General features: G+C 49.1%; 1 protein-coding gene across 2 annotated transcripts in view; it reads right to left on the bottom strand.

Moving 5' to 3' along the window:
• Positions 1-4,502, bottom strand: part of G3BP2 (G3BP stress granule assembly factor 2) — a 37,530-nt gene extending 33,028 nt beyond the window's left edge. The window contains exon 1 of one of the 2 annotated variants that reach the window (XM_073637696.1): positions 4,229-4,502. The gene's annotated coding sequence lies outside the window, so the exon portion shown is untranslated. Of the gene's footprint in view, positions 1-4,156; positions 4,185-4,228 lie in introns of those variants that run through there. The other variant, XM_073637704.1, reaches the window with a different exon arrangement.
• Between the last annotated feature and the right edge of the window lie 16,055 nt (positions 4,503-20,557).

The following is a 20,557-nucleotide window of genomic DNA, read 5'->3' as shown; positions in this document are numbered from 1 at the left end:
CAGAGAGGAAAAAAGCTAAAGTTGGAGTCAGGCATTGGCTCGCTCATCGAGATAACAGGAGCACTCGGCCAACTGAGAGCAGGGCAAGATAGCTGCCGGCCGAATGATCGACCAAACCAATGTGTGCCTGACAGCTATCTAAAGTGGACGGGGGACTACACGTCAGCCCAGAGCCTTTGCACTCCTTGATCACTGTCCCCAACGGTTACAGAAAAGGACGTCTCCGGCCTCTTTCACACATCCAGATATTTCCGGTACTAGAAAAAACAGTACCGGAGATGTCCGTGAGTACCTGTGTGGCATACGTGTGCCGCATCAGTATCACACATACCGGCGTCTGGGAACCAGAGGTACAATTAGGCTATGTGCCCATGATGCAGAAATGCTCTGGATTTTTCCTGAGCGTTTCTGCATCTCCCTGGCAGAAAAAACGCATGCGGATTGTACATGTGGATTGTACATGCGTTTTTCCTGCCAGGGACAAGCGGATGTGAAGCGTTCTTCACATGCATTTCCGCATGCGGGTTGACGAGCGCTTTCCAAGCGATTTTAGCATCACTTGGAAAGTGCTTGTCAACTTGGTCACACTATATAAATCCATGCAAACGGCATGGATTTATATAGTGTGACCGTAAAAGAATGGTAAAAAATATATACTTACCTTCCAATGGCCCCCGGAATCTAGCTTCACTCCGTCCTGGCTGCCGGCAGATCGCGGTACACTGCACTGAAGGACCTGCCGTCACATGACTGATGTCAGCGCAGGTCCTTCAGTCCATCGCGATCTGCCGGCAAGGGAGGACGAGCGCAGCGGGGGCCATCAGAAGGTAAATATGATATTTATTTTTTATTTTATTCTTTTTTTTCACAGGTTCTATGGTACCCGGGTCCGGAGGAGAGTCTCCTGTCCTCCACACCCGGGTACCATCCGCACATTGAAATGCGTGGAATGGGCATCTACATATACAGTGATGTGTAATCCATGCTTTCAATGCAAGTCAATGGCGGCAAAAACGCAGCGCTTCCGCAAAATAATTGGTAGTGCTGCATTTTTTTCCGCAATGATAACCCACAGTGGAAATTTCCGCAGCATGTGCAAAGCACATGCGGATTATCATTGGGGAACATGGCAGGCCTTCTACCATGCGTGTTTTAAGCGTTTCTGCAGTGTTTTTGCCGCTGCGGAAACGCTTAAACGCATCGTGGGCGCACAGCCTTAGCGCTGTTCCCAAGCATTTGGTGCTGAAGGAATCGCTCATCATTGTCCCCTGCTTGCGCTGCGATCAGTGAGAGAAAGGGACAGTGTTTAGAGTAGTAGTCTGCTCCCAATGTCTCCAACAAGTGTAAAAGTATGAAATAAAAAGAAATCATTATACTCACCTGGCTTGAGGCGACTGCACAGGCTGAGGAGCAGAGAAGAATGATGCGCTGCAGCGAGCGGGTCTCTGACCTGTGCTGAGTTCACTGAGTGACAGGACACCGCTTAAGGAGCTCAACGTATGTCAGGGGTCCGCTCGATTTGCGCATCATTCTCCTCTGTGCCTCAGCGTGTGCCGTCACCTTAAACCAAGTGAGTAAAATTATTTTTTTATTTTATTCTTACAGTTTTTGGAGACAGACAGAATTCTGCTCTCAACATTGTCCCTTGTCCTGATGGCAAGGGGTCTGGAGCCCCCAGTTATTCCACAGCAAGGAGCAGTGGAAATAAAAAGACGGCCAAGGACACACCCTGCAGCTCCCCTCATATCTATGTAGACAAGGAGAACAAACCTCCGGTCTCGGGCCACAGACACGTATGGGGGGAAAAGCAGAGGGACCTCCGGTCTCGGGCCATAGACACGTACGGGGGGGAAAGCAGAGGGACCTCCGGTCTCGGGCCACAGACACGTACGGGGGGAGAAAGCAGAGGGACCTCCGCTCTTGGGCCAGACACGTACGGGGGGAAAACAGAGAGACCTCCGCTCTCAGACACGTACGGGGGATGGGGGGGAGCAGCTGGACCTCCGCTCTCGGGCCACAGACACGTACGGGGGGAAAGCAGCGGGACCTCCGCTCTCGGGCCACAGACACGTACGGGGGGAAAGCAGAGGGACCTCCGCTCTCGGGCCACAGACACGTACGGGGGGAAAGCAGAGGGACCTCCGCTCTCGGGCCACAGACACGTACGGGGGGAAAGCAGAGGGACCTCCGCTCTCGGGCCACAGACACCTACGGGGGGAAAGCAGAGGGACCTCCGCTCTCGGGCCACAGACACGTACGGGGGGAAAGCAGAGGGACCTCCGCTCTCGGGCCACAGACACGTACGGGGGGAAAGCAGAGGGACCTCCGCTCTCGGGCCACAGACACGTACGGGGGGAAAGCAGAGGGACCTCCGCTCTCGGGCCACAGACACGTACGGGGGGAAAGCAGAGGGACCTCCGCTCTCGGGCCACAGACACGTACGGGGGGAAAGCAGAGGGACCTCCGCTCTCGGGCCACAGACACGTACGGGGGGAAAGCAGAGGGACCTCCGCTCTCGGGCCACAGACACGTACGGGGGGAAAGCAGAGGGACCTCCGCTCTCGGGCCACAGACACGTACGGGGGGAAAGCAGAGGGACCTCCGCTCTCGGGCCACAGACACGTACGGGGGGAAAGCAGAGGGACCTCCGCTCTCGGGCCACAGACACGTACGGGGGGAAAGCAGAGGGACCTCCGCTCTCGGGCCACAGACACGTACGGGGGGAAAGCAGAGGGACCTCCGCTCTCGGGCCACAGACACGTACGGGGGGAAAGCAGAGGGACCTCCGCTCTCGGGCCACAGACACGTACGGGGGGAAAGCAGAGGGACCTCCGCTCTCGGGCCACAGACACGTACGGGGGGAAAGCAGAGGGACCTCCGCTCTCGGGCCACAGACACGTACGGGGGGAAAGCAGAGGGACCTCCGCTCTCGGGCCACAGACACGTACGGGGGGAAAGCAGAGGGACCTCCGCTCTCGGGCCACAGACACGTACGGGGGGAAAGCAGAGGGACCTCCGCTCTCGGGCCACAGACACGTACGGGGGGAAAGCAGAGGGACCTCCGCTCTCGGGCCACAGACACGTACGGGGGGAAAGCAGAGGGACCTCCGCTCTCGGGCCACAGACACGTACGGGGGGAAAGCAGAGGGACCTCCGCTCTCGGGCCACAGACACGTACGGGGGGAAAGCAGAGGGACCTCCGCTCTCGGGCCACAGACACGTACGGGGGGAAAGCAGAGGGACCTCCGCTCTCGGGCCACAGACACGTACGGGGGGGGAAGCAGAGGGACCTCCGCTTTCGGGCCACAGACACGTACGGGGGGGGAAGCAGAGGGACCTCCGCTTTCGGGCCACAGACACGTACGGGGGGGGGAGCAGAGGGACCTCCGCTTTCGGGCCACAGACACGTACGGGGGGGAAAGCAGAGGGACCTCCGCTTTCGGGCCACAGACACGTACGGGGGGGAAAGCAGAGGGACCTCCGCTTTCGGGCCACAGACACGTACGGGGGGGAAAGCAGAGGGACCTCCGCTTTCGGGCCACAGACACGTACGGGGGGGAAAGCAGAGGGACCTCCGCTTTCGGGCCACAGACTCGTACGGGGGGGGGGAAGCAGAGGGACCTCCGCTTTCGGGCCACAGACACGTACGGGGAGGAAAGCAGAGGGACCTCCGCTTTCGGGCCACAGACACGTACGGGGGGAAAGCAGAGGGACCTCCGCTCTTGGGCCACAGACACGTACGGGGGGAAAACAGAGAGACCTCCGCTCTCAGACACGTACGGGGGATGGGGGGGGGGGGAGCAGCGGGACCTACGCTCTCGGGCCATACACCTGTATGGGGGAGCAGTGGGGTCCCCGCTCTGGTAATCAGGGGTCTCCCAGCAATCAGACATATATGACCCATCTACAGGACAGGAGTGCTCTCAGCCCAAGCTCACCCCATACTACAGTCCTGATAGAGCTGTGGGGTCCCTGCACTGAGCTCCCCATGAGCCCCCTACAGCCTGAGCATGCGGGGGGCACCAGTGACATCACTACCTGCAGGCTGACTGCCTGTGACAGTACGATATCCAGGTCGTGTCGGACATAGGTCCCAGCACAGCTCCATGTTAGTCTGTAACCCTCAGTAACAGCCGCGGACACAGCCCGAGCTCACCCGCTGGGAGCCGCAGTCAGCGCCGAGCACACAATGGCCTCCCCGCTGCTAGCGATCCAGTGTCGCACTAACCTCGACCACAGCCGGTGACGCGGCCGCTATCCCCAGAAGCAGGAGGAGCCCCGGGCCCCAACTGCCGACAGAAACACGTTGTTATTGTTGTGTTCACCCTCGGGTTACGGGCGGCGTCAGCTGCAGGGCGGGGAATATGGTGTCGTGACTGTGACGTCATAAGAGTGACGCAGCGTTCCGTCAATTACGCGACCTCCGTGAGATCAGAACCCAGCAGCCTTCGCGCGAGGACGTGCCCCACAGGCGTACTGTAAGGAAAAACGACACACCCCGTTGACGTCACCGCGTATTAGGGCGGCGCTATCCACGAGGCTGGACGCTGGGCAGAGGCTTCCGCCTCACGTGAAAACTTTATTGACCACAAACAATGAACAATGGAAACAGTGAAGATGTAGAGCTGGGTGCATCGTGGACGGGCCACAGTGAAGGTGTAGAGCTGGGTGTAGCGTAGACAGGCCACAGTGAAGGTGTAGAGCGGGGTGTAGTGTGGACGGGCCACAGTGAAGGAGTAGAGCTGGGTGTAGCGTGGACGGGCCACAGTGAAGGTGTAGAGCGGGGTGTAGTGTGGACGGGCCACAGTGAAGGTGTAGAGCGGGGTGTAGTGTGGACGGGCAACAGTGAAGGTGTAGAGCGGGGTGTAGTGTGGATGGTCCACAGTGAAGGTGTAGAGTTGGGTGTAGAGTGGACGGGCCACAGTGAAGGTGTAGAGTTGGGTGTAGTGTGGACGGGCCACAGTGAAGGTGTAGAGCTGGGTGTAGCGTGGACAGGCCACAGTGAAGGTGTAGAGCGGGGTGTAGCGTGGACAGGCCACAGTGAAGGTGTAGAGCGGGGTGTAGTGTGGACGGGCCACAGTGAAGGAGTAGAGCTGGGTGTAGTGTGGACGGGCCACAGTGAAGGTGTAGAGCGGGGTGTAGTGTGGACGGGCCACAGTGAAGGTGTACAGTCATGGCCAAAAGTATTGAGAATGAGACAAATAGTAATTTTTCCAAAGTTTATTGCTTCATTTTTTGTAATGGCAATTTGCATATACTCCTGAATGTCAAAGAGTGATCAGCTTAACAGCAATTACTGTACTTGCAAAGTCAATATTTGCCCAGAAAATGAACTTTAACCCCCAAAACACATTTCAACATCATTACAGTCCTGCCTTAAAAGGAGCAGCTAACATCGTTTTAGTGATTGATCCATTAACACAGGTGTGGGTGTTGATGAGGACAGGGCTGGCGATCAATCAGTCATGATTAAGTAAGAATGACATCACTGGACACTTTAAAAGGAGGCAGGTTCTTGGTATCATTGTTTCTCTTCAGTTAACCATGGTTATCTCTAAAGAAACACGTGCAGCCATCATTGCACTGCACAAAAATGGCCTAACAGGGAAGAGTATCGCAGCTACAAAGATTGCACCTCAGTCAACAATCTATCGCATCATCAAGAACTTCAAGGAGAGAGCTTCCATTGTTGTCAAAAAGGCTCCAGGGCGCCCAAGAAAGACCAGCAAGCGCCAGGACCGTATCTTAAAACTGTTTCAGCTGCGGGATCGGACTACCAGCAGTGCCGAGCTTGCTCAGGAATGGCAGCAGGCTGGTGTGAGTGCTTCTGCACGCACTGTGAGGTGGAGACTCTTTGAGCAAGGGCTGGTTTCAAGGAGGGCAGCAAAGAAGCCACTTCTCTCCAGAAAAAACATCAGGGACCGACTGATATTCTGCAAAAGGTACAGGGAGTGGACTTCTGAGGACTGGGGCAAAGTCATTTTCTCTGATGAATCCCCTTTTCGATTGTTTGGGACATCTGGAAAACAGCTTATTCGGAGAAGAAGAGGTGAGCGCTACCACCAGTCTTGTCTCATGCCAACTGTAAAGCATCCTGAAACCATTCATGTGTGGGGTTGCTTCTCAGCCAAGGGAATCGGCTCACTCACAGTCTTGCCTAAAAACACAGCCATGAATAAAGAATGGTACCAGAATGTCCTCCAAGAGCAACTTCTCCCAACCGTCCAAGAGCAGTTTGGCGCCCAACAATGCCTTTTCCAGCATGATGGAGCACCTTGCCATAAAGCAAAGGTGATAACTAAATGGCTCATGGAACAAAACATAGAGATTTTGGGTCCATGGCTTGGAAACTCCCCAGATCTTAATCCCATTGAGAACTTGTGGTCAATCATCAAGAGACGGGTGGACAAACAAAAACCAACAAATTCTGGCAAAATGCAAGCATTGATTATGCAAGAATGGACTGCTATCAGTCAGGATTTGGTCCAAAAGTTGATTGAGAGCATGCCAGGGAGAATTACAGAGGTCTTGAAGAAGAAGGGGCAACACTGCAAATATTGACTTGCTGCATTAACTCATTCTAACTGTCAATATAACCTATTGGTACTCATAATATGATTGCAATTATATTTCTGCATGTGATATAAACATCAGACAAACACTAATAAAAACCAGAGGCCAGCAGATCATGTGAAAATATAATTTTGGTGTCATTCTCAAAACTTTTGGCCATGACTGTAGAGCGGGGTGTAGTGTGGACGGGCCACAGTGAAGGTGTAGAGCGGGGTGTAGTGTGGACGGGCCACAGTGAAGGTGTAGAGCTGGGTGTAGTGTGGACGGGCCACAGTGAAGGTGTAGAGCGGGGTGTAGTGTGGACGGGCCACAGTGAAGGTGTAGAGCGGGGTGTAGTGTGGACGGGCCACAGTGAAGGTGTAGAGCGGGGTGTAGTGTGGACGGGCCACAGTGAAGGTGTATTGCTGGGTGTAGTGTGGACGGGCCACAGTGAAGGTGTAGAGCGGGGTGTAGTGTGGATGGGCCACAGTGAAAGTGTAGAGCGGGGTGTAGTGTGGACGGGCCACAGTGAAGGTGTAGAGCGGGGTGTAGTGTGGACGGGCCACAGTGAAGGTGTAGAGCGGGGTGTAGTGTGGATGGGCCACAGTGAAGGTGTAGAGCTGGGTGTAGCGTGGACGGGCCACAGTGAAGGTGTAGAGCTGGGTGTAGCGTGGACGGGCCACAGTGAAGGTGTAGAGCTGGGTGTAGCGTGGACGGGCCACAGTGAAGGTGTAGAGCTGGGTGTAGCGTGGACGGGCCACAGTGAAGGTGTAGAGCTGGGTGTAGCGTGGACGGGCCACAGTGAAGGTGTAGAGCTGGGTGTAGCGTGGACGGGCCACAGTGAAGGTGTAGAGCTGGGTGTAGCGTGGACGGGCCACAGTGAAGGTGTATTGCTGGGTGTAGTGTGGACGGGCCGTAGTGAAGATGTAGAGCTGGGTGTAGTGTGGACAGCTCGTAGTGAAGGTGTAGAGCTGGGTGTAGTGTGGACAGGCCCCAGTGAAGGTGTAGAGTTGGGTGTAGTGTGGACGGGCCACAGTGAAGGTGTAGAGCTGGGTGTAGTGTGGAGGGGCCGTAGTGAAGGTGTAGAGCTGGGTGTAGTGTGGACAGGCCACAGTGAAGGTGTAGAGCTGGGTGTAGTGAGGACGGGCCGTAGTGAAGGTGTAGAGCTGGGTGTAGTGTGGACAGGCCCCAGTGAAGGTGTAGAGTTGGGTGTAATGTGGACAGGCCACAGTGAAGGTGTAGAGCTGGGTGTAGTGTTGACGGGCCGTAGTGAAGGTGTATTGCTGGGTGTAGTGTGGACGGGCCACAGTAAAGGTGTAGAGCTGGGTGTAGCGTGGACGGGCCACAGTGAAGGTGTAGAGCTGGGTGTAGCGTGGACGGGCCACAGTGAAGGTGTAGAGCTGGGTGTAGCGTGGACGGGCCACAGTGAAGGTGTAGAGCTGGGTGTAGCGTGGACGGGCCACAGTGAAGGTGTAGAGCTGGGTGTAGCGTGGACGGGCCACAGTGAAGGTGTAGAGCTGGGTGTAGCGTGGACGGGCCACAGTGAAGGTGTAGAGCTGGGTGTAGCGTGGACGGGCCACAGTGAAGGTGTATTGCTGGGTGTAGTGTGGACGGGCCGTAGTGAAGATGTAGAGCTGGGTGTAGTGTGGACAGCTCGTAGTGAAGGTGTAGAGCTGGGTGTAGTGTGGACAGGCCCCAGTGAAGGTGTAGAGTTGGGTGTAGTGTGGACGGGCCACAGTGAAGGTGTAGAGCTGGGTGTAGTGTGGAGGGGCCGTAGTGAAGGTGTAGAGCTGGGTGTAGTGTGGACAGGCCCCAGTGAAGGTGTAGGGTTGGGTGTAATGTGGACAGGCCACAGTGAAGGTGTAGAGCTGGGTGTAGTGTTGACGGGCCGTAGTGAAGGTGTATTGCTGGGTGTAGTGTGGACGGGCCACAGTGAAGGTGTAGAGCTGGGTGTAGTGTGGACAGGCCACAGTGAAGGTGTAGAGCTGGGTGTAGTGTGGACGGGCCACAGTGAAGGTGTAGAGCTGGGTGTAGTGTGGACGGGCTGTAATGAAGGTGTATTGCTGGGTGTAGTGTGGACGGGCCGTACTGAAGATGTAGAGCTGGGTGTAGTGTGGACGGGCCACAGTGAAGGTGTAGAGCTGGGTGTAGTGTGGACGGGCTGTAATGAAGGTGTATTGCTGGGTGTAGTGTGGACGGGCCGTACTGAAGATGTAGAGCTGGGTGTAGTGTGGACAGCTCGTAGTGAAGGTGTAGAGCTGGGTGTAGTGTGGACAGGCCGTAGTGAAGGTGTATTGCTGGGTGTAGTGTGGACTGGGTGTAGTGTGGACGGGCCGTAGTGAAGGTGTAGAGCTGGGTGTAGTGTGGACAGGCCGTAGTGAAGGTGTATTGCTGGGTGTAGTGTGGACTGGGTGTAGTGTGGACAGGCCGTAGTGAAGGTGTAGAGTTGGGTGTAGTGTGGATGGGCCACAGTGAAGGTGTAGAGCTGGGTGTAGGGTGGACAGGCCAGACGCTGACCAATAGCCATGTCCTCGGTCACTGGATGAGGCGCATCGTTTGTGTGACGGGCTGTGGTCTCCATTACGCCAGTGTGTGCTCACTCTTTATTACCCTCCTTGAGTGGCGAAAAAACCCCTCTTTAGGCCACTTTTCCACATTGAGTTTATGATGTTGCAGGTTTTCTGCACCTATGTCTTTATTGCACGTCTTTACATGCGTTTTTTTTTGTTTCTTCTTATGTCACACTTTAAATAAAGCTGTTTTGTTATTGATACTTCCTGATATTTAGCTGTGACAAAATTTTATTGATACAGACATGTGCCGATTTACATGCGCTTTTGATGCGTTTCCACTGCAGAAATGCACTAAAACTGCAGACCTGCTGGTCTGGGTTTATGTTGCATTCAGCCTTACTTTGCTCCTCTTCACCTATTCTACTGGCCCTGAGTTTCCTGCGTGTGCTAAATCCTCACTTTCAACGTGCCTTCCTGCCTTCTGCACCAATGGCCGGGGTTCATGTGCCCACCTGAAAACAATTGAAAAAAACTTGGCACTCGTAATAAATTGACACTGTCTTGTGCAATCTGTTATACTAATGAAGGTCAGATGACTGAAATATCTTTACTTTTTGAATTGCCTGCACTTTAAATAAATACACTGCTCAAAAAAATAAAGGGAACACTCAAATAACACATCCTAGATCTGAATGAATGAAATATTCTCATTGAATACTTTGTTCTGTACAAAGTTGAATGTGCTGACAACAAAATCACACAAAAATCATCAATGGAAATCAAATTTATTAACCAATGGAGGCCTGGATTTGGAGTCACCCCCAAAATTAAAGTGGAAAAACACTACAGGCTGATCCAACTTTCATGTAATGTCCTTAAAACAAGTCAAAATGAGGCTCAGTATTGTGTGTGGCCTCCACGTGCCTGTATGACCTCCCTACAATGCCTGGGCATGCTCCTGATGAGGTTGCGGATGGTCTCCTGTGGGATCTCCTCCCAGACTAAAGCATCAGCCAACTCCTGTACAGTCTGTGGTGCAACATGACGTTGGTGGATGGAGCGAGACATGATGTCCCAGATGTGCTCAATCGGATTCAGGTCTGGGGAACAGGCGGGCCAGTCCATAGCTTCAATGCCTTCATCTTGTAGGATCTGCTGACACTCCAGTCACATGAAGTCTGGCATTGTCCTGCATTATTAATTCAAATGTAGTCCAAAACCATGAGGTCAGACAGCTTCCAAACTATAATAACACAAAAGAGGTCTGACGCGGCACATAACCGCAAGACAAGAAGAGATTCTGACAAGATATGAAAAAATGAAACCAATATTTATTCAGTTCAAAAATAAAAGATACATTAAAATTAGACAAGGGAAAACCTCCAAAAAATGGGGGAATGGAAAACACTAAAAGGTCCACTGCTAGCATATATAATACATGAATATGTTTACAGGATAACACACCTCATGTGGTAGAATCCAGGCAATAAAGAGATATACTTATAAGAGGACTACAGTGTCCTAGTATAGCGCATGTGCGACAAGGGAAGTAGTCATTACTAAATGCATCTCAGATCTCAATAAGGTTTAAATAGAGCAAAGCAACAGCGAGCTTATCATAGGTCCAGACTGTAAAGCCAAAGCAAAAATACTGAAGCAACGCAGGAACCTAGTAGGAAAACATGATTACCTGATTCAGGAAGTGGACCAACGTGTCCTCCCCCTACACCCGACGGACGCCGTTTCGCAATGTCGCTTCTTCCGGGGCGTGTCATACCAGGGGAGGGTGTGTGTGGGGTATAAATGCCATGATATAGCCAGTGGGGATAGAGGAAAAGCCCACCCATCTGGCCAATGAGATCCTACAAGGGGCGGGAGTATGTGTATCATTGTCCAGCGTCATCATTGACGTCATGCAGCCCTGTCCCTCCTCCCAGCGAAAGGGACTTCCGAAATCGCGCTCCGTGAACCGCATGTGGAACGCACAGCGGTCACATGATCGAGCACTTCCGGAAGTCGCGGAGGATTCGGACCCAGCGCATGCGTGCTAACGCTGGACAAGCTGAAAAGATGAAAGTGTCATGGAAAAAAGATGCACAACGGGAGGCAAGAACCCCAAATATAGACTGTAATTGCACATAACGTGTGCGGGCACTAAACTAAGTGTATACATGAGAAGAAGGGGATAATGTCGTGCAGTACAAAGTTAATCATAATAAGATGAAATACACTTGGCCAGAAATAGGTGCCCACGTCCCATATAGACAATTCACATGGAAATAGCATATGTTAATTAATATGATGTACTATCTAGGGGGCATAACAACCAGACATACAATACAGACCAAAAGTTTGGACACACCTTCTCATTTAAAGATTTTTCTGTATTTTCATGACTATGAAAATTGTACATTCACACTGAAGGCATCAAAACTATGAATTAACACATGTGGAATTATATACTTAACAAAAAAGTGTGAAACCACTGAAAATATGTCTTATATTCTAGGTTCTTCAAAGTAGCCACCTTTTGCTTTGATGACTGCTTTGCACACTCTTGGCATTCTCTTGATGAGCTTCAAGAGGTAGTCACCGGAAATGGTTTTCACTTCACAGCTCAGATTAGAGACCAGGTCAATGCCACACAGTTCTAGCAGCAGACACATCTCTTCAACAACTGTTAAGAGGAGACTTTGTGCAGCAGGCCTTCATGGTAAAATAGCTGCTAGGAAACCACTGCTGAAGACAGGCAACAAGCAGAAGAGACTTGTTTGGGCTAAAGAACACAAGGAATGGACATTAGACCAGTGGAAATCTGTGCTTTGGTCTGATGAGTCCAAATTTGAGATCTTTGGTTCCAACCACCGTGTCTTTGTGCGACGCAGAAAAGGTAAACAGATGGACTCTACATGCCTGGTTCCCACCGTGAAGCATGGAGGAGGAGGTGTGATGGTGTGGGGGTGCTTTGCTGGTGACACTGTTGGGGATTTATTCAAAATTGAAGGCATAGTGAACCAGCATGGCTACCACAGCTTCTTGCAGCGGCATGCTATTCCATCCGGTTTGCGTTTAGTTGGACCATCATTTATTTTTCAACAGAACAATGACCCCAAACACACCTCTAGGCTGTGTAAGGGCTATTTGACCAAGACGGAGAGTGATGGGGTGCTACGCCAGATGACCTGGCCTCCACAGTCACCAGACCTGAACCCAATCGAGATGGTTTGGGGTGAGCTGGACCACAGAGTGAAGGCAAAAGGGCCAACAAGTGCTAAGCATCTCTTGGAATTCCTTCAAGATTGTTGGAAGACCATTTCCGGTGACTACCTCTTGAAGCTCATCAAGAGAATGTCAATTGTGTGCAAAGCAGTCATCAAAGCAAAAGGTGGCTACTTTGAAGAACCTAGAATATAAGAGATATTTTCAGTTGTTTCACACTTTTTTGTTAAGTATATAATTCCACATGTGTTAATTCATAGTTTTGATGCCTTCAGTGTGAATGTACAATTTTCATAGTCAGGAAAATACAGAAAAATCTTTAAATGAGAAGGTGTGTCCAAACTTTTGGTCTGTACTGTAAATATTCAATGATGTTAATAAAAAAAACAGAAACAAAAAAACAACCCAAAACACAAAAACAGGGATCTCTGTTAATATGGACCCTGAATATAACAGTTAATAGTAAATGATACATCCAGGCAAGCATATAATGCAATAAACATCATATCATAGGGTGTGATGTGCAAGGGTCGCGGATAGTAGTGAAAACTACTAAAGTGCAACGTGCCTAGGAAGAAAGAAGGATACAGAAGGGACGTGTAGCTGAAATATATTTATTAAGGGGAGCATATTAAAAACATCAAAAGTGCCCAGTGCATATTATAAGGTGCTTCTTAAGCCTCCAAAAATAAAGAGGATACTGCAAAAATTCGCCTAAACAAAAAATAAGAAGTACAAATGCATATGATGCATATTACTAAACCCTGGGGTACAAAAAGTGCAAAAGTGCTATAAAAAGCCTGGGATAAATAGGGATGTGGGGAGTGGGGGGCCAAGACCGGACAGGAAAGGGAAAGGGGACCAATAGTCCGTCGTCAGTCCATACAAGTTATGAGTACCACGGAAAAGGAAGACCAAGCATTCTTCCAGGGGCAGAGGGGCTGGGGGGAAGAGGAAAGGGGGGGGGGAGGGGGAAATTCTTCATCCTGAATTTCTTCTCCACATCTTAGATTTGGACGGAATCCAGCCCCCCCCCTTTTGCCCCCCCCCCCCTTTTCCCCTTACCCCCCAGCCCCTGGAAGAATGCTTGGTCTTCCTTTTCCGTGGTACTCATAATAACTTGTATGGACTGACGATGGACTATTGGTCCCCTTTCCCTTTCCTGTCCGGTCTTGGCCCCCCACTCCCCACATCCCTATTTATCCCAGGCTTTTTATAGCACTTTTGCACTTTTTGTACCCCAGGGTTTAGTAATATGCATCATATGCATTTGTACTTCTTATTTTTTGTTTAGGCGAATTTTCGCAGTATCCTCCTTATTTTTGGAGGCTTAGGAAGCACCTTATAATATGCACTGGGCACTTTTGATGTTTTTAATATGCTCCCCTTAATAAATATATTTCAGCTACACGTCCCTCTGTATCCTTCTTTCTTCCTAGGCACGTTGCACTTTAGTAGTTTTCACTACTATCCGCGACCCTTGCACATCACACCCTATGATATGATGTTTATTGCATTATATGCTTGCCTGGATGTATCATTTACTATTAACTGTTATATTCAGGGTCCATATTAACAAAGGTCCCTGTTTTTGTGTTTTGGGTTGTTTTTTTTATTAACATCATTGAATATTTATGTCTGGTTGTTATGCCCCCTAGATAGTACATCATATTAATTAACATATGCTATTTCCATGTGAATTGTCTATATGGGACGTGGGCACTTATTTCTGGCCAAGTGTATTTCATCTTATTATGATTAACTTTGTACTGCACGACATTATCCCCTTCTTCTCATGTATACACTTAGTTTAGTGCCCGCACACGTTATGTGCAATTACAGTCTATATTTGGGGTTCTTGCCTCCCGTTGTGCATCTTTTTTCCGTGACACTTTCATCTTTTCAGCTTGTCTAGCGTTAGCACGCATGCTCTGGGTCCGAATCCTCCGCGACTTCCGGAAGTGCTCGATCACGTGACCGCTGTGCGTTCCACATGCGGTTCACGGACCGCGATTCCGGAAGTCCCTTTCGCTGGGAGGAGGGACAGAGCTGCATGACGTCAATGATGACGCTGGACAATGATACACATACTCCCGCCTCTTGTAGGATCTCATTGGCCAGATGGGTGGGCTTTTCCTCTATCCCCATTGGCTATATCACGGCATTTATACCCCACACACACCCTCCCCTGGTATGACACGCCCCCGGAAGAAGCGACATTTCGAAACGGCGTCCGTCGGGTGTAGGGGGAGGACACGTTGGTCTCTGCTTGCCAGGATCCACTTCCTGAATCAGGTAATCATGTTTTCCTACTAGGTTCCTGCGTTGCTTCAGTATTTTTGCTTTGGCTTTACAGTCTGGACCTATGATAAGGTTTAAATAGAGCAAAGCAACAGCGAGCTTATTGAGATCTGAGATGCATTTAGTAATGACTTACTTCCCTTGTCGCACATGCGCTATACTAGGACACTGTAGTCCTCTTATAAGTTTATCTCTTTATTGCCTGGATTCTACCACATGAGGTGTGTTATCATGTAAACATATTCATGTATTATATATGCTAGCAGTGGACCTTTTAGTGTTTTCCATTCCCCCATTTTTTGGAGGTTTTCCCTTGTCTAATTTTAATGTATCTTTTATTCTTGAACTGAATAAATATTGGTTTTATTTTTTCATATCTTGTCAGAATCTCTTCTTGTCTGGCGGTTATGTGCCGCGGCAGACCTCTTTTGTGTTATTGTCCTGCATTCGGAGGAACCCAGGGCCAACTGCACCAGCATATGGTCTCACAAGGGGTCTGAGGATCTCATCCCGGTACCTAATGGCAGTCAGGCTACCTCTGGCGAGCATATGGAGGGCTGTGTGGCCCTCCAAACAAATGCCACCCCACACCATTACTGACCCACTGCCAAACCGGTCATGCTGAAGGATGTTGCAGACAGCAGATCGCTCTCCACGGCGTCTCCAGACTCTGTCACATGTGCTCAGTGTGAACCTGCTTTAATCTGTGAAGAGCACAGGGTGCCAGTGGCGACTTTGCCAATTCTGGTGTGCTGTGGCAAATGCCAAGCGTACTGCACAGTGTTGGACTGTGAGCACAACCCCCAGCTGTGGACGTCGGGCCCTCATACCACCCTCATGGAGTCGGTTTCTAACAGTTTGTGTAGACACTTAATGAGTTCAAGAGAGGCCTGGACGCCTTTCTTGAGAACAATAAAATTACATCTTATGCTTAGTGATAGTTAATTAATCCAGGGATTTAATCTGACTGCCAGATTGGAGTCGGGAAGTGAATTTTTCCTGAATGATGTAAATTGGCCTATACTGCATGGTTTTTTTTTGCCTTCCCCTGGATCAACGCTGCGGAATAGCTGCAGTGCACAAGAAATAGGCTGAACTGGATGGACGCTTGTCTTTTTTCGGCCTTATAAACTATGTAACTATATGACACATGCACATTTGTGGCCTGCTGGAGGTCATTTTGCAGGGCTCTGGCAGTGCTCCTCCTGCTCCTCCTTGCACAAAGGTGGAGGTAGCGGTCCTGCTGCTGGGCTGTTGCCTTCCTATGGCCCCTTCCACATATCCTGGTGTACTGGCGTGTCTCCTGGTAACGTCTCCAGCCTCTGGACACTACGCTGACAGAAACAGCAAACCTTCTTGTCACAGCTCGCATTGATGTGCCATCCTGGATGAGCTGCACTACCTGAGCAACTTCTGTGGGTGGTAGAGTCCGTCTCATGCTACCACGAGTGTGAAAGCACAACCAACATTCAAAAGTGACCAAAACATCAGCCAGAAAGCATTGGTACTGAGATGTGGTCTGTGGTCCCCATCTGCAGAACCACTCCTTTATTGAGGGTGTCTTGATAATTGCCAATAATTTCCATCTATTGTCTGTTCCATTTGCACAACATCATGTGAAATTGATTGTCAATCAGTGATGCTTCCTACGTGGACAGTTTGATTTCACAGAAGTTTGATTTACTTGGAGTTATATTCTGTTGTTTAAGTGTTCCCTTTATTTTTTTGAGCAGTGTATATTCTAAATATTCTCCAATTTACTACGACTGTCAAGTTTATTTTCAATTGTTTAAAAGGGATAGGATCCTACTTGTGCACAATATATAGGAGTGCCGATGGTACTCCTTTACTGACTTGTGCAAACTTGGACCTGAGGCTTAGTGGATCCACCTCACAAGGTGAGCCTAGACACTAAGGTTTACCTGCCTGACCAATTTTCATGTTTTCTTAGTATTGCACAGGTGATGGAATTATTATTAAGTCATCAGAAACTGCCACAGATTCTCTCACCTGTGAAATACTAAGGAAACCCTGAAAACATGATGTGTTGGGAGGCCGTGAGGACGGGGTTTAGGAAACACTGCTTTAGAGAAATCTAAAGGGGGGGAGGGGGGAGAAAAGGGGAGGGAGAGGATGAGAAAAGGGGAGGAGGAGAAAAGGGGAGGAGGAGGAGGGGAGAGGGAAGAGGAAAGGAGGAGAGGGAGGAGGAAAGGGGGAGGAGGAGTAGATGGCAAGAAAAGGTAAGAAAAGAAGGGACAAGGAAAAAGGACAAGGGAAGGGAAAAAAGGCTCAGAAGATCTTCCTAATTATATAACCGCAGGTAAAACTTATACTAGCAATAATTAAAAAATAGAAAAAAGCTTAAAATTATAATTATGTCTGGTGTGGTCGATCGACTCACTTGGCTTCTTAAAGAGGCAGACAAAGGAACCATTTCTAAGTGTGGCTGGTTTATTGCAGTCCTCATAAATCACGTCACCAGAAAAACGTGAATACAGCTTTTGTCCGGCAGAAGTTAAAACATAAAATAAGTCCATACAATAGTGCTGGTGAGCCCACCTGGCTTAGAGTCCAGCTTCCATATCCTTTAACAAAAGGATTCCAACCAGGAGACCTGCAATATCCATACATCCAGCATGTGTGAAACAAACAGTTAATAAAGTTCTTGAATGTGGTTTTGAGCACCTTGAGGGGTGCAGTTTTTAGAATGGTGTCACTTTTGGGTATTTTCTGTCATATAGACACCTCAAAGTCACTTCAAATGTGATGTGGTCCCTAAAAAAATGGTTTTGTAAATTTTGTTGGAAAAATAAGTAATCGCTGGTCAACTTTTAACCCTTATAACTTCCTAACAATTTTATTTTTCCAAAATTGCGATGATATAAAAGTAGACATGTGTGAAATGTTATTTATTAACTGTGTTGGGTGACATATCTCTCTGATTTCAGGAAATAACAATTCAAAGTTTTTAAATTGCAACATTTTTGCAAAATTTCCATTTTTTTTTAATTTTTTTACAAAAACACAAGTCATATTGAAGAAATGTTACCACTACCATGAAGTACAATATGTCACAAAAAAACAATCTCAGAATCAGGGGGATCCGTTGAAGTGTTCCAGAGTTATTACCTCAAAGTGACAATGGTCAGAATTGAAAAAATTGGCCCGGTCATTAACCTACAACGTGGCTTGGTCCTTAAGGGGTTAATGCAGCTTCAAGCTTTCGGCAGTGGGAGCCTGCGGTTGGTGCAGCAGCTATCTGTTGGGCTCGCACATTCTTTCCAGTGTTTTGCACGGTGACCACAATCTCGTTAGGTGAGCACCACTCACATTGTTATAATTCACTTGGTTGATCGGTAAACACATGGAGTGCTTTTCCTATTAGTTTAAAGTATGAGATCTTGAGACAATATACAAGATCTTGTATTTTGGCAAAATGGGCTGCTGTGAAGGGTTATGGCTCTTACTCAAGGTGCCGTGCTGTAAAGTCAGGTCCTTCAGAGGCTGTTTAAGGACTGTAAAGTTTTTCTTTAAATATAAAATTGTTTTCTTAAATAACAAAGGATAGCCACACATGGATGATAGCCACTCTTAACCCCTTTTTGACATACCTCCCTGTGGCCTGGTACTTATTGATCAGGGACGTATGGATACGTCTCATCTTTACTGCGGCACTTCGCAGTGATCGCATTAAAATTCCGGCGCCATCTTACCTCAGGGTAGATGGCATCGTTGTCCAGGGGGGTGGCGACGCCCCCCCCCCCCCGCAACTACGAACATTTTGATTGGCAGCGTTTCTCAGTGTTTCAGGTAATCTGATTGCCAGTAACACTGATGTCCAGCCTAGGGTCGGTGCTGTAAGAGCACTGATCATAGGCTGGTGCCATGACATCGATCGCACCAATCAGCGCACACACGCGCTGTGACCTGGCGGTGATGACCCTGTACTTCCACATTGTAGCTGCGGATTTGTACAGGGCAGTGACTCTGGCCCACTGTTCGCCATTCTGGGCCTTGTGGTGTCACAGAATCCTGTGATACCACAATCGCTGCTCCTGCTGCTGAAGAAAAAAGACAGACAATAAGATTTCTTGATCCCTGATCCTTGCCTGATCTCTCTTCATCCACCCCAATTCCCCTCTCCCCTCTTCCCCCCATGTCCCCTTTCTGCCACCAAGCGCTCATCAGTGCTTGATCGCTCGATTTTTGGCAGGTTTTTTTTTTCGTGCATCCTGCAGCGGCCAAGCGCTGATCAGTGACGCAAATCACTGATCAACGTCCGTGCTCGCTGTTTTCCAGCACTTTTTTTTGTCCCTGTCCATTCCCCCCCCCCTCTTTTGCATCATCTCCAGTTGTGCATCCAACAGCCGCCAAGCGTTGATCAGTGACGTAAATCACTGATCTGCACGTGTGCTCGCTGTTTTTTTTTCACTACTTTTTCTCCACCCACCCCTTTTCACCACTCCGTGTGTGCGTCCTGCAGCCGCCGACCAGACTTACACCACTGATTAGAACCGGTGCTTGTTTTTGCAAGGACTTTTTTTCCCTTTTTTTTTTTCTCATTCTTTTTTTGCACTACATCCGTGCAGCCATCTTACAGCCTTCGAGCGCTAATTACTGACGCACATCAGTGATCAACCTTCGGTTCTTGCTTTTTTTCTTTTAGCTTTTTCTTTTCAAAATAAAAAAAAAAAAGTTTACACCAAGCACTCTCACCCCCCCCCCCCCACACACACACACAACTAAATAAAATTTGTAAAATTTGGTACTCACAGAAACACCACATACATATAAAAAAATGTTGTCCCGCTCGTCCCAAACCCAGTTTTCAGCGGAGGAGGCATACGCTTTCCTTGTCTCCGACACTGACAGTGAGAGAGAGGATGCCACCTTCCTTTATTTTTCCGACTGACTCCTCTTCGTCCTCCTCCTCTTTCTACTGAGGTGATACCAAACCGCCACGCAGACATCCCAGGACAAAAACAGAACCAGCACCCACCATTACTGACCCTGTATGGACCTCACCCCCTGAAGATTATGAGCCACTGATTCCTGATTTTGTGATGCAATCAGAAATCAAATTTGACACCAGTGGCATCACAGAAATGGACTTTTTGAAAAAAAAATTGTGAGGATTTTGTAATCCTCATGGTGGGCCAAACAAATTTGTACGCCTTGCAATTTTTGGCACATAACTTGTGAAAAAAAAAAATTTGTGTCTAAATACATTTTTAGTGAAAAAAAGTTAAAATGTTAATTTTTTCATTTCACATTCCATTAATTTCTGTGAAGCACCTGAAGGGTTAATAAACCCTCTGCCATATAGTTGTGACACTGAGTCACTTCTCAAGGACAAGCCAATAGTCAGGGTAGCCAAAGAGTCCAAGGGCAAAAGCAAGGAGGGTACGTCATAAAACAAAGGAAAAGACAAAGGCGTAGTCAGGTAACGGTCTGCGGTCAGAGTACCAGGAGGAAAGCGGATCAGAGCAAAGGGAGTAGGCAAAACGGATGTCTGAAACATGTTCAAGGTCAGGCAGCAAAAAGATCCACAAGCAGAACACAAGGCACAAAAAGAAACCACACAGAGCTGAATGTACTTCTTGCAGAGATCTATGATAGACCGCCCAGCTAAGCAGCTGGGCAATCAACTGGGACCAGGTACATCTGAAGGCAACGCACCTCCTAGTCTCAGATTGGCTGACCAAGTCGTCAATCAACACACTGACAACTCAGCACGCCCCTGCACCAGACTGGGCGACTGAGCTGTCAAAGTATTGACAGCTTCAGCACGCCCATGCACCAGATTGGACAGCTGAGCTGTTAGTAACTGCATCCCACATTGAGGGTTGGAATCGTGACAATAGTACACTGCTGCCAAGAAGTGATGAATTGGTTAGCCACAATGCTTAGCTAAGCCTTAATATATATATGCAAAAAAAAAAGAGCATGGACCGCACCTCCAAAAATCATAC

The sequence above is a fragment of the Phyllobates terribilis genome, unplaced genomic scaffold (genome assembly GCF_046119375.1).
Source record: "Phyllobates terribilis strain yellow unplaced genomic scaffold, ASM4611937v1 Scaffold_1__5_contigs__length_1240528914, whole genome shotgun sequence".
Classification (NCBI taxonomy): domain Eukaryota; kingdom Metazoa; phylum Chordata; class Amphibia; order Anura; family Dendrobatidae; genus Phyllobates; species Phyllobates terribilis.
The sequence above is the reverse complement of the archived record's forward strand: the minus strand, read 5'-3'. Positions and strand labels throughout refer to the sequence as shown.